The sequence below is a fragment of the Ambystoma mexicanum genome, chromosome 11 (assembly GCF_040938575.1).
Source record: "Ambystoma mexicanum isolate Mex_15411 chromosome 11, UKY_AmexF1_1, whole genome shotgun sequence".
NCBI classification, from domain to species: Eukaryota; Metazoa; Chordata; class Amphibia; order Caudata; family Ambystomatidae; genus Ambystoma; species Ambystoma mexicanum.
Genome location: NC_090934.1, coordinates 1,180,331,710 through 1,180,346,435, shown reverse-complemented (window position 1 = coordinate 1,180,346,435; position 14,726 = coordinate 1,180,331,710). Strand labels below are relative to the sequence as shown.

The 14,726-nt window shown below is 46.2% G+C and overlaps 1 protein-coding gene across 13 annotated transcripts in view; it reads right to left on the bottom strand.

Annotated features, from left to right (window-relative positions):
* Positions 1-14,726, bottom strand: part of CSK (C-terminal Src kinase) — a 914,950-nt gene that overhangs the window by 623,145 nt on the left and 277,079 nt on the right. For 3 of the 13 annotated variants that reach the window (XM_069624498.1, XM_069624505.1, XM_069624507.1), the window contains exon 1: positions 3,833-3,963. The exons of 9 other annotated variants lie outside the window; for them this stretch is intronic. The gene's annotated coding sequence lies outside the window, so the exon portion shown is untranslated. Of the gene's footprint in view, positions 1-3,832; positions 3,964-14,726 lie in introns of those variants that run through there. One more of the 13 variants, XM_069624503.1, reaches the window with a different exon arrangement.

Sequence of the window (14,726 nt, the reverse complement as noted above, 5' to 3'; positions counted from 1 at the left end):
TACCGCTTCTTTGTAGGAAACCTTGAGATGTGGGTTTTGATGTTAAAAAAATAAATAATAAAAAAAAGAACACCATATACTTGGTGATCTGAGCTGGATGGCATGAATCAAAATCTCGACTAAGCACGAACAAACACGCTTAGTCGGAGCAAACATCTAGATTTTGATTCATGACATCCAGCTCAGATCACCAAGTATATGGTTTTTTGATCAACTCTTATTGGTACTTTGTTTATGTTGCTCTTGAAACTTAAAAAAGAGTGAATTAAAATTAAAAGTACCTCTGGCAGCTGTTGGCTTCAAAATAACCAGGTTCTCCTAGACTTGAAGCAGGAGCTAAATAACTCCCAGCAATTTGGAATCATGACATACATTTGTCAAGTTTCAAGCTCTTCTGGATTGCACCATCTCAAGTACCTTATCCAGGGTGTGTATGAGGAAAATGTTCCCATCGAAGGAGCCATCCAATATCTCCCAGCCTATTCCACTAATTGGGCAGTCTCACAGACCTTTTCTCCTAAACTGCCACAGCCCCAAACCACAGACCCATCAATACTGAATCTACCATGTGCCATCACAGATGCAATTAGCTGTTTTTCTGTTTTGCTTAATTTACAGGACATTTCACTCCATGAAGGGTGAGTTTATGGACAAGTAAAAAGACACCTAAATTCACGTCTGTGTAAGCAATAAATGTATTGGCAAAATTGTAGCGGAACTTGTTTCATGACACACCTTAACTACCAGAATAAGCACATTAGGTTATCGCTGGAATGGAGGGCTACTGGTTTGCTGAGGAGGCAGAACAGGATTCACCACTCCCTTCTTAGTCAGGGACACCTCTGACATGGAGGCCAACAAAAACATTGTATGTGTAGGCGTGTATCAAGCCCATTCTTTGATGAATCTGTCAGAACTGCGATGAATCCAGTCAATTTGTCCCCTCTCCCAAAGGGAAAGCCACCCCCTTAGGGACTTGGGAGGTGCGCCTGCTAAGCTACACACCCCCAAGGGAGAGGGCAAGCAAGATCCTAATTCCCCCCCCCTCAAGCCCCGCTTAGAGGACAGGCCATCTCTTAGTGGGGATATCAGTCTTTCTCACCTAGCCCAGGAAGCCAAGGTCTTCATAGGTTATTAAGGGATTTCATCAAATTACTGAGAATGGTTCAACTAGCTTGGTTTCTGACCCGGTGCTGATGCCATAACAAAACCAATGGATTGCTTCATCTCTTTTCAAAGACAGATATAAAAGCCACACAACACTGACACGAAGGAGAGCGAGAGCGGAAGTACTGCTCACCAACCTGTAGAGCAAAGACGCAGAGGAGGGCCTGTTCCCCTTTGAGGGGGGAGTCAGGCAGACATCCCACGCAGACAGCACAGAGTGCTCAAAAGCAAGGAAGCCCACAGAGGGCTGCTCCCTACTACCAAACCTAGAGCTCGAGTCCACCATGCCAGGAGTGACGCAACTGCCCAGGAGGTGGTCAGCCAGCACCTGTAGAAACCGGTGGGAAGAACCAAAGGACACAGAGGACCGAACAGAAGACACCACGCTGCTGCCTCACCAGAGGAACATCCCCATCGCAAGACAGGTAAGCAGTACGCTCGGTGAGCTGGGAGAAGGGCGGGACAGGCCACAGGCCAGGTTGAGAGAACGAAAGGTCCAAGAGGGGCTGAACCGCCATTCAGTCCAAAACTAAGCAAGAGTCCGTATACCCCAACTCAGGGTGCGAGAACAAAAAGGTCTACGAGCGGCCGAGTTGCCACACAGCCCGATACAGGGCAAGAACCTGAAGATCTCACGAGAGCGTGAGGATCTAGAAATACAAAATGGCCGAGAGCCCAAATAGCCCTAGAAAGCTCAAGAGAGTAAGCAGCACAAGCGGGCTGAGAGAGAAACGAACCCACAAGGGGACATAACACCTGAGATCTCAGGGAAGGCCAGGGATCAAACGGGGAGAGACCCGGTCACGGAAAGCGACTTTGCAGGAGAGACCCGGTCAAGGAAAGAGACTTTGCTTGAGACAGAACTGAAATACAGGCCTAAAGCCATAGATACATTTGTTTCCCTTTCTCCGCAGGCAGGAGACTTGGGAACCCATCTATGTTGGGCTTCTGAGAGGGCTGAATCGTCAGAATAAATTGGGGCAATCCAGTGCACGTCAGAGGCCAGTGAACCAGCAGGAAGCCCTTGTAGTGTTCCTTTGTAGTGGCAGGATTAGGATCAGGCTAAGGCTAGATAGGTTTGTAGACAGAGGACAGCTTCACTTTATGTACGGCATCCTGACATGCACGCTTTTGGGCTCATTTATTTTTGTATAGGGATGAATGCCACGGTTTTGGAGCAGGGTTTTGCACCAAATTAAAAGTCTCTACCTCACACCACATTGAGATGTCCTCTTCCTTATTCGGATTTACCACAGTATCTGCACCCAACAAAAAGCACAAAAGACACATAGGGAGACAATGAGAAACTGCACAGCCCCTATCGCTGAGTCTGCAAGCTGAGGCTCTCTTGAGATTTAATGGACTACATTTCCCACGATCCCTCACCATTGTGTGGTGAATATGGCTTATGGGAGATGTAGTCTTAAATATCTGGAGAGCCAGAGTTGTAGATTCCTGCTCAATATCTTCAAAGGGGCCGGGCTTGAGGGCTCCGGCCTGCCAATGGAGCCAAAGAGAGTTCCATTAAACTGAAGACAGCCTGATGGCAGCTAAAATATCAAATAGATGGTCGTGCCCACAATGGAGCCAGAGCAGTGTGGGGATTTAGACTCTATGAAGGAGACGGCAACTGGAATTTCAGGTGGTTCCAATAGATTACCTATAAATATTTGACCAAAAGTAAAAAAGTATTCTTCATAAAAATCTAAAGCAAAATCATCAACAATAAAAACACTTTTTTTAAAGAGAATTTATTACAAACGAACGTGTCTGGTTAACCATCAATGTCCCCGGAGTTTTCATTTAGTATTGCTGGAAGAAAGCTTCTGCTTACCACCCAAGTAATCAAAGGTATGATTCGCTGTTCATAATTTAAAGTGCAACACACAAGTAATAAGGTGCAGTTACTCACAGGTCTCATAGGCCATTTCGCATTTTGTTTACAATTTTAACTGACGGGTAGACATTTTCAATTTGCATTACCCAAACACTTAGCGTGGTTAAGAGTTTACACAATTTCTCAAAATAGGTCAGAAATGCTAACAATGCACATGAACTGTCCCAAATTGCAAAGGTCACAAACACTATGATTGAAGTGGTTGACATTCTGTAACAAAAATCTCAGACTGGAACGATGACATTCCGTGCAACTAGCCCGCGACCACTGCCCAGTAGTTCGCAAATGTGGCGGGCAGGGCAAGAAAGGACACAAGCATATATGTGTCCATGACCTAAAGGCTTGCACCACTAACTCAACCTCCCCTCCCGTTTCAGAGCCGCCAGAGCGCCAAGGGACCACTCCGGTGGTGATAGTGCGCGGTACAAATGTCCTTTAACATTAACATTACCATTACAAAATAGAACGGCCCTCTTATTAAATGGACAGGTAACTGTCAAAAACGTAACTTTAAGAAAACCACCCTAATCAGAATGGATGTACAATAAAACCTGCTATCTAGCATTTTATTTTTCAGAGAATTTTTGGCCAATATCATAAAAATGTAATGCAAAGGCAACATTTTGTTTCATGTTGCCAGCTTACTGAACCGGGATGTTTAAATTGAAACGTAACCAAAAGATCTTTGCATTTGAATGTTATGAAAAAAATGTAGCCCACAACCAAGCCCGCATACCCCTCCTACCCGGACCCTCCCTCCTCACTTACCTTTACGGCGGCACACTTCCGTGTGCGCCGCCGACTGCCCGCTCCCCCTGCAGCGCCGGTTCCTTCCACTTGTGTGGGTCGGAGCTGACGCGCGGCCGCAGGGTCCTTTTTTTTTTTTTTTTTTTTTTTTTTTTTTTTTTAACTTTCTTGTCCCCTGCTTACCATAATGGTAAGCGGAGGACACCCCGCACCCGACTCCCTCTGTTTGGTCGTGCGCAGTAATTGAAGTCGGTATTTTGTGCGCCCCAAAGTCGCAGTGACTGTGGAGGCGCACAAATAGGGGCGACACTTTTGTATACTTACCAACGAAGCTGTGATTTACACCAATTGTAGTTTATCTTTTATACTATTAAGCAGTTAGACAGTTTCTCACTTATTCCAATTTTGCCAGATAATGAACGGCCTGCCTCCGTTCCAAAATGCAAAACCCGGAGATCTACGTAACCAGAATGACCCGCCCACATGTTACATGGTCACGCCCACACGTTGCAATATATTTAAGTTTGTTGTATGTGTTTAATAAACTAACAGCATTTTGATATGCAAAAAAAGTGCAAAAAACAAAGGATCCATCACAAATAAATATATTCAAATATGAACGTGTACGTAAACTGAGTGCATTATTAAGGTGGTAATGACATCTCTCCAACACCCCACAATAGCTTTTGTCTTAATCCACATGGTTGGGGGGAGAGGGAGCCAGCAAAGAAACTTTCAATCCCATTTGATGTGCTGTTAAGAAGCACCGACAGGACACAGCGTTACTTTCCGGCATTACATGCATGGCATTGGCAGGAAAGGGATCAAAACACCCACATCTAGTGGCAACCCCAGAGACTCCACGATCTTCCACGCAGACCCGGAGAAGAGCGTAAAAACCCGGAAGTTAGGCAGGTATGGTGCATGCTGTCAGATATGTCAGTGTCACAGAATATGGTCACGTGGTTAGTCGAGATAAGAACCAAGTCCAGGCGCCATCCCAGTGACTAATCTACATCTTCTCCTAAACCGAGGTGCCCATAGGGCAAACCAGAGCTTTCCCAATATCTTGGTATCATCAAGGTCAGTAAGACGCTGGTTACAAACATAGGTTGCTGGCATCTAGTGCAAAGGAGAGATTGCCTAATGCACGGATACTTTGGGCTGCGAAAGTTGGGAAAGAGACATAGGCAGCCACGTTTGTACTATTGCACTGCAAAGAAAAGAGGTGCATAGGTCCTCTGCTATCACCTTTTCACATAACTGGGCAGGAAGAGGCAGCCAATATGCTCACTCTTCTATGTAACTAGGCAGGAGTATGCTCCCGCTTCCTCCTGGCTCTGCCCAGGCCCCACTCAAAACTGGCCAATGATCCAAGTGCTTTGCTTAATAGGACTATAATATCCTGCAATGAGGAGTATCTTGCATACTATGAAAATACCTGGCTCAAGATGACCAGATCAGTCACGTGATGAGAGTACTTGAGCCCATGATTTTAGCACTTGGGTCCTGGTTGGCAACAACACCTGGCACCACAAAAGATGAGCAGTTCAGTGACAAGGTCAGTAACCGGACCTGGTCTGGGGTGGGAGGCCTACCAGGGAGAATACCAGAGGGGGACGGTGACAGTTGAGCCCCAATTCCTGCACCCTTTTGTGCAAGCCTGTTTCTATGCAATCCACGATTGCCTCACACCAGGACACCTACAACAAACGCTCGCCAGTTTTTTCTGTTCATTGCAGGTCCAGCAAGTTTGCCATATAAGAGCCACAACCGAAGGGAGAGCAATCTGCGCTTCCGGAGATACAGAGTACCAAGACTTGCATTATAAACATCAACCCTCCAGACCAGCAGCCAAAGCCAGAAGAGAGGGAGAGAGAGCAAGCACAGGCTGTCTGAGCCACTCCAATGCTGCAAGCAGCTTAACCGCACAGCGCTCCATGTAACAAAGCAAGACTCAACACCAGTGCTCTATCCCCCGCAAAACCACGGGGGACTAAAACAGGGGTTGGAAACCCCCTCACACATAGAACTAACTATTGCAGTGGAAGGACATTGGATTCATGCACATACTCTAACTCTTCCCCGTTCAGGCTGTCATTGTTGTTCTGTGTCAAACCTGCACATGTACGGTGGCTGGGGGTTAGCACCATTTTAATAAATCTTTTAGCAGACCATCTACCCTGGGTGAGAAAGACTGGTCGAGATTGGCAAGGGATGCAGAGCCATCCAAGGAAACTACAGGAAGCAAAAAGATTGAGTTGCGCCAGTGGGGTCAGAGGTGGTGATGGGCCCTGGATGAGGAAGGAGTGGTGGATTGTGGAGGTAAATTCTGGAGAAGTTGAGGTACTGGAAGTGGTACTGCAGCATGAATGTGCTTGATCGAGTGGCAAGTGTTGCTACAGTAAATAGTGTAAGCAGTGATAGTGAAGTGAATGTAACTGGGGGAAAGGAGGGATTCTGGGAAGTGCGGAGGAGGGAGTGGTAGTCTGGAGGAGGGAGTGGTGATATCCAAAGGCGGAGGCAAGGCGCAGAATGAGTGAGATATTGGTGTGGCAGAAGAGGAAGACGCGGGGAGTAGGAGTGGTGGAGGTGGATGGAGATTAAGTAGGAGAGTAGTAAGCGGGGAACATCAGCCAGAGGTAGAGGAGTACGTGGGCAAGCTAGGAAGGAGAGAGTTGGGCAGCATGGCTGAGGGGGACACTCTTACAATCCCCGTTAGCCATCGAACAGTGATAGTGTAGGATCAGTCTAGGAAGTCCCTGAAGGAGTTTAGGTAGCTAAAGCATTGGCCTTTGGGGGGGAGGGGAGGGGCACATATCTTAATCAGAATTTAGAAAGTTGGAGTCAATATTCACATGGCCTGGGACACATGGGCTAGGGAGGATTGATGCATTTTTTTTTTTAGGAGAGGGACAGAGACCTAAAGCCCTGAAAAACCATTCAATAAACACCTGTTAACCATCTTCCAGAATTGAGCCACTTCACAAAAGCTATTTTTTTTAAATGTACTTGTATTTAGCCACATTAGGGCTTTTACAAGAATAAGAATCATTTGTTTGTTCTCTGCATGGTTCCTGCAAACTCTGGCGTTTTCCATTTTTTGAAGTTTTTACAGTTTTTTTTCTTTGCTGCTATTTTCTGTAGAGCAATGTTTAAAATCTTAGTTCCTGCAATCACCCAGCTATGTGATTAGCTTTGTTCATGCTTATTTGAGGACAGTTACCAGTTTTTCACGTCTCACCTATCAGTAGGCAGTTAAATGCGTTTACTAACCTTTATGCAAAGGAGACTTTCCGCTACACCATACAGTGAGCAACATTAATATCAGGGCACCCAGCTCTAGAGCTGGGCACTCCACTCTCCAGGATGCAAGGCTTAACCTCCTAAACATCTGTAAAATCTGCCCCATCGCAATTTTCATTCCACTAAAAAACACGTCACTCAAGTCCTCAGAGGTTTGTATTACTGAGCCAACCTCTCCTTAGGATGACTCCTCTTCTCCATCTTTAAGATGCAGAGCTTTGCAACCAGATGGCCCTCACCCCCTCTGTTCACCGTCTTCACATGCAATGGCTTTTCATGCAAAATCATGGTCTACTTAAATTCCTCCTTGCGTTTAAATCGATCCCGACAACCTTCCCCCACAACCTGGCTATATCTGTCACATGATACTAATTACCTTTAAACTTCCCAAGCAATCCTCACCTTAATCGTCCCCTATTCACCCTGTGAAGTCACCCGCTTTTGCTCCTTCACTGGAAATCACAATCCCCCGAAATTAAGGACATTCCAATAATGACTGGCTGCAAGATCACCCTAAAGAACTGCAATCTCTCCAAGGAGGGAGTCACTGAGTCAGAGTCCCGTCTTAGAGTTCCAACACCCCAATGATAGCTAACATGGCTGCAGGCAAATCTACACGATCAATTCATATAGAACCGTTCCAACTAGCTTGTCTCGCAGTCCACCTATCGTGCACAGTGAATGCAAAGGGGGAAATACTTCTCATGACCGCAGACATACAATGGGAATCCATTGCTCCAATCATTAACACATAGTGAAGGCAGCATCAAGCAGTCTTTGCCAGATGTGGTATTATATGTAGTGAAACTAGAGTCCCATGCTGCCCGTTCTGCCTGATCACGGAGGCATAATGAAAGCAGTACTCTAATCAGAGTCTGCTTTAGCACAGGCAATGCATGAACAAATAGTGAGTCTAGTGCCCAAAGCAGCCCCTTTCCCAGCCACACTACCATACAGAATGAAAGCCAGTAATGCAATGAGCCTGCCTTTCCTAGTCATTCTATCAATAACTCAGTCACACCCGCTATGACACCAGTCAACCTCTCCCCTAAGAGGAATGAGAAGAATGGATACAGCAGCCACAGTAACCTTCTGCCAGGAGTAGGATCAGGCCACTCCTCAGGCAAGGGAACAAAGCATCAAGGGAAAAATCTTGCCATCATTACAGCGGTTTCGTTCCACAAGCTATTTTCAGAGCTGTTTCGAACTTAGTAATTGAATAAGGGACAGAAGTGTGGCTGGTGAGCACGGGGGGGGGATAGAGTAGCTTAAGATGGCTGCAAACTAGCTCATGGGATGCACAATGAGCTATTGATAGCTATATATAGGAGCTTCAAGAGAACACACTGCGCCCCGGGGGCAGCTGGAGACTGTTCCAAAGCTTCCATGTCACTGGTCTATCAAAGTCCTTCAGAAGCTATGGGGCTTTCACAAATACATAAAACCCCAAAGTTGGGGTAGAGAAGCATCAACTCATTATGAGGAAATTAATCAATTCAATCTTTAGTGTGCCCTGCCTCTCCCTCCTCCATTTTCATTCCTCTGCTCTTGCTCGTAGCAACTGTCACAGGCCTCCTTTGTGCACATCCAGGGCTTCACGAACAAGCAGCACTTGTCTTCGCTCTTCCTGACCTGGAGGGAATGAGGTCAGTGGCCACAGCAACAGAAAAATCAAACTTCTACAAGTCTGGGAGGAGAGTGAAATACTAACCCAATCTGTGGGAGGTGTAAGGGAAGGATTAAGAGCGGGAACAAAACAAAAATTAAAAACTGGCTTGACAGCACTCCAGGTCCTCTCCACACAGGCACACAGGACTCTGCGCAGACCAAAAGCAGACACCAATGATCTTTTCAAATTTCCATCTGTAGTTCTTTCCCCATTTGCTTCTTCTAACCAGTTCTTTATCCAACACGTACATACCCATATTTTCCAACTAGTTCCCTGCCCACTGCTTCCTTGCCCAGCAGAGGCACAGAGAGCAGAAAGGTTAGAAACCATTCTCCACTCGCATGAACGATGCAGCTGTAAGGCCACCACGTCCTTCTGCCCTAAAGGAATGGCAGGGCAACCTTCTTTGCCAACCAGATGGGATAAAAAGTGGCAGACAAGACAGTTCCTCCGCCACAAAAGGAGCCAACGGGCAGGAAAGACAATGAGGCCAAAAGGATACCTGGCTCCTCTTCCATCAAAGGGCCCAACTGGGCAAAAAGAGCACCACTTCCTCTCCTATTAAAAAATAAAAAAGGAAAAAAAAACAGCATGGCTGAAGGTTTAGAATACCCCAAAGGTTCTAAATGGCTATTTTACATGTTGCTTACATGTCCGTGCAGAAGATAAGTGACCAAGCAGAAGATATGTGACCGTGCAGAAGATATGTGATGAAGCAGTTTCGGCTCAACTGCCTAGGTTGTGATGAAATGACAGATTTGTACGTGGCTTTTCCCCTAATGACAAAGACAGCCTAAAAGCCAAGTAACGGAACAGGTCTCTGGAATTCCCAGCTTTGCAACTATTAATTTCCTTAAGTGGTGTGGGCAGATGCTGCCATTGGTCCCGAGCTACCTGTACCTGGAGTCGCAAGCTGCACCCTACTACTGATGCCTTATAACTATAGAGTCAGGCATGCGAGCAAGCTGTTCAGTCGGCACTAACCATTTTTTAAGTGGGACCAAGATTGGTTTGCATTTTGTTTTTCACTTTTTGTAACGCCAAAGACAAGCTAAAAAACGACAATAGCTGCTTAGAGGAGACCTCCTAGTCTGTTATGATTATTTCAAAACTTTGACTCCAACCTTTTTTGCTGCTTGCATTCCTGAACCACCAGAGGAAACGACAGCAACTAAAGAGTCAGCTGACAACAAGTCATTGAGCCGCTAGAAATAGAAAGTTTGTAGTGCACGAGACGGGGGTAGCAAGGACACCCACTTCTCATCAACCAGAGGGCGCTGTAAAAGCAGGCCTTCCTATTTCATAAACAAGAGGGAGCAGAACGTACAGCAGCACTTCCTCCTCCACCACAGGGGACACGCGGGCACAAAAAACATTCATGTCCACGGTGGGCAGCAGAAAGGATACAGCTTCCTCATCCACAGAAGGAGCAGAACAAAAACTATTATGAGCTGACCAAGAGGACAAAATGGAAAATCCTTCCACCAACAGAAGAGCAAGCGGACAACCAGTTACTCCATCCAGGTATGCTACAGTAGGAAAAGGAATAGTGGCAGTGTTTCAATCTGTACCAGGGCTGGTGGGACCGAGGATGTGGTGGTGGGATGGAATGGTAAAGGTGCACGTTGTGTGACGTGTGTAGATGTTCAACGAAGCTTGGAATAAGGTTGTTTGGAGCGTGTCAGTTGGGGCACTGGTTGGTAACTTGTAGATGCAGCCATGGCGCATGGTGGCCTTCTTACATTTTCTTTCATAACACATATTGGGAAAATACATGCTCCATCTTCAACATGATATGCCATTCTCTTTGGGACAGGTGAAATATTTGGATGAAAATGCCAATGAGGTCTCCCTCTCATGGTGCATTCCTTGCTTCCCCAGAGACAAGGAGATGTGAAGAAGAGGGCTTCTCTCACACAGAAAAATAAAGTAACGCACTGCTTTCAGATGGCTCTCGGAACTGCATCACCTCCTCCCTTCAATCGCAAGAGGATCGGTCTCAGTCAGTACTCTTATGCACCCTACATGCCTCACTTTTCAACCTGACGTTATTTTCCTTTCTGCATCCAGCTCCTTTCTGTGTTCATCTCCACCCACCACTATGCCTGTAATTTCAGTTTTTCCTGGGCTCTCTTTATTCTCCATTTTCCGACTCTTTACATAGATAACGATTTTTCTTTTCCAGTTGGTGGCTTTACTTGCTTTCCTGTCGCCCTTCAACTTAACTCCACTTAACTTCTTTTTTTAAGTTTCCGGTCTACTTTCCATTCTCTATCACAAGCCTTCCTTGGGGGTCTCTGCCCAGTCCCAAGTTTTGATTCCCTAATTGTTTCAAATGTTTCAGTCTCCTTAATCTTAGTCATCCCTATAGTCTATCCTGTATGGACTATCAAGTCTAATGCTCAAAATCAGTGGAATTGTCCTCCATCTTTACCTTGTTAATCTTCCCTTTCATCATTCTGCACTGAACACAGACTCAACTACTCCATCTGGACTTTAATAAGTTACCTCGGCTGGATTTAGGAAAGTTACTCAATTTATAGTCCGCTTTACTCCATAACTTTAGTCACTCATAATCAGGGCGATTCAACTGGTGCAGCATTCTAGATGACAAAAAGAAACATGCTGGTGTGCATGCAAGAGGACTGCCCTTGCACATGTCCCAGCTCCCACCGCCGGTTCTTTCATCAGCACAGCTTGCGCAGATACTTCTCACACAATCACTTGTGTGGGCCTTTTGAAGGAAAAAGAGACTAAAGAGGAATACAGTACTTACACCATCTTACTTCTATGATCCAGTCCTTTACCCTCCATACTTGTGGGAGATGAACAATCCACATACTTCTGGGCAGATACGGTTATACGGTATAGCTGAGTGGGCAACACACAGTGTACATAGAAAAATTGAGTTCAAATGGGTTTTTAATTTCCGACAACAGTTGAGTGGAGAGTTGCTTGCGAAGCCAGTACTCACAACAAGAGTTACGGTTCAGTCCAGTCATCTCGGGTTTGCTCATATTCTCTATACAATGGTTAGGTGACAGTTTCCAGAACCATTCTTCTGCTCTTCTCTCGACTACTGCCAGTTTGCTGTTGTAACCAGAGTTTTCACCACCAGCTACAGTAGAGATGAAAGTACTCCACCAGGTTCAGGTACTACCAAAGAAGGGACACTGGCTTAGATACTACAGGGGAACCTAGATGGATCCCCATTCACCGTCCCACTCTAGGGTATTCAGCTCTGTGTCTGCGCACCTCTCTAGGTGTGTAGGACTCTTCACCCCCTCGGCCATCCTTGATGCCAAATGCTCACTCCTCCTCCCATTTTGCAGGATCTGCCTTGGGCAGGATGGGTAATCATGAAAATAATGGTGCTGGCTAGCTGGTAAGTTGTCCTGATGATTTCTGTCCTCGTCATCACCTACAATACTGATGTCACCCTCACCAACTTCTCCTGCTAGATCTTTTCATATCCAGATATTTTCTGCCCTCCTCCTGCTGGTTCGCTCCTACAACCTGCTGCTACTGCTCTCGGACCACCTGCTCCAAATGTTAACCAGTCTCCAATTACTGTCCCTCTCCTACCTCCTCCTGCTGATGCCTCTCCACTACCACCTCCTCCAGATGTTGAGAAACCACCTTCTGTGTCCGCTCTACAACCTCCATTTCACCGCTTGGAGCTCTAATCTCCTCTCCATACACCTGCTTTGAACGTCGTCACAATCTGCAAACTAATCGCTGCACAGCCTCTGCCTAACACCCAAAATTAAAGAGTTAGCCTGCGACTTTATAAGGCCATGTACCCTCTACCGAGACTGGGGTCTTTTGAGAGGATTTGCAGAAATCAACAGGGGCTGTGATAGGCTGTTAACAATTGGCTAAACTGGGCCGTATATGTGTTTTAGGTGCCAGACCAAGCCTTTATATGGACTGTCTACCATCTAGGAATGCACTCCCACACTCCCAAGGCAGGAAAAGAATGCCTGCGAGGCATGCAGCTAATATGCCACTTCAGCATGTGTGTACACATCTGGTAACTCGTTTAAAAAAGGATGCAATTGTGAAGCCTCCATTTGTAAAAGAAATGTTGGGTCACCTTTAAGTTGCAAGTTTGGGTCATCTGCTGTCATAAAAGAATGATAACCTTGCATCATTCACGATTATATGCTGTGAAGAAAACCCCTGCCTAACACTGGGGACATTCATGGGGTGATGAAAGAACCAGGTTGAGAGGATGATGGGAGAGTTAGAGGTATATAGACGATTCCTCGATTACCCTCACTTTCTCCCCTACATTATAGTGGGAGCTAGCAGACTGCGATCTGTGTTATGACCCACAATTAGGATAGAGTTCCTTTAATGCATGCAACCCAGATACCTGCAAAGCTGGCATTAAACTGCTTAAGGAAAAGCATACCCTCCCCAATCTCAAAACAAAATGTGTTCCAAGTTGTACGCACCTGGTGACTCGCCAGCTACTCTCCATTGAAGAGGTCAGGCGTTTCACAGTAAAGAAACCCAAACGGCAAATTACCATTACTGTGGCAGTGGAGCCTACAGTAAAACAATCGGCATCAAAGATCTAGAGCAGCGATTGCCACAACAAGCGTACCTGCATGAGATACAATAGTATCAGGCCGTGTACTGGCAGCAGTCCCATGCACAAGGGTTACAATGATTCAAGTGGACGCTGACCTGCACACATTTCAGGTATGGGCGATACTTGTCTCACTGTACAGCGTAACCTTAACAACGTTGCATCTCTCTTGCATCTAGGGTATTCAAAAGCAGTTTTAAGCCATGAACCAGCTTCAAGTCCCTGTGTCTTGCGGACAGTGGCTTCCAGCGAAAGAAAGGGAATGGGGGAGGAGGGGTTGCAAAATTCCAGATGGGAGAACAGGCTCTAAAGGCTTGGTCCAGCCTTCAAGGGACAAAAGCAGTACACTGCAGTGGGTTTTCACCAAATCAATCAGACCTGCCACCTCCCCGCCCCCAAATCTGCCGTCACAGCTTCACATTATCAGAGGGAGTCCAGCGGGAGGGAAACCCGTAGTATATAACACAATGGCTCAGCATAATGAGAGGGACGTTTGGAGAGGAAGCTCCAAGGCAGAGTGAGGTTGGACATGGATGAAGAAGTGAGAGCAATTGCAGTTGGAGCATTGGAGAAGTGCTGGAACCCCAAATGGAGAAAGGTGATGTTGGGGCAGAAGGCAGAGGGAAGCACAAGTGACCAAAGACAGTAAACATCAGGAATGATCAGAAAGAATAAGAGGCAGAGACCAGGGAACATCAATGGAGGTAGTAGTAGGTGGTTGTTGAGTCTCCTAAGAAAGTAAGGTAGGAAGGATGCGTGGGTAGAAGGGGATTGTGAAGTTGGTCAGTAGGAGAGGAGAGCTGAACATCAGAAGGGGCAAGTTTACTAAATACTAAGAAGAACGATGAATGTCAAGGGGTGCCAGAAGGGGAAAAGGCAGATGCAGAAGTCCAGGTCAGGATGTTTTATGAAAGCACAGATCTTGGTTATGAAAAGTAGTACGCCACTTAACTTTCCAAAAGATAGCAAGGTCTCCCACTTATAGGCTGAAAGGATTTCTTAGTCCTGAGCCTCAGACGAGCATTAGAAGGCTGTAGGAGAAGAGGCTAGTTAGTCATTGCCTGCAACAGTTTTCTGTGGCCCAGAAGACACATCTTTGTTTGGAGAAGGATTGGGCATAAGCAACAATGATGTCATCGTATGAGCCCTTAGCAGCGTATTGGTCACGCTCGGTGAGGGGAAGCCTCCAGTTCTGCATGATTACAGGGATGAGGAGAAGCTGAAGGGCCTAGTCAGCCCCACACTACAACTAAACAAGGGGTGAGCCAATCAAACCTGAAACCGGCACGGCAGAACAGGTACACCTACTTACACATTTAGGATAGCAAAAACCAAGGGCATAC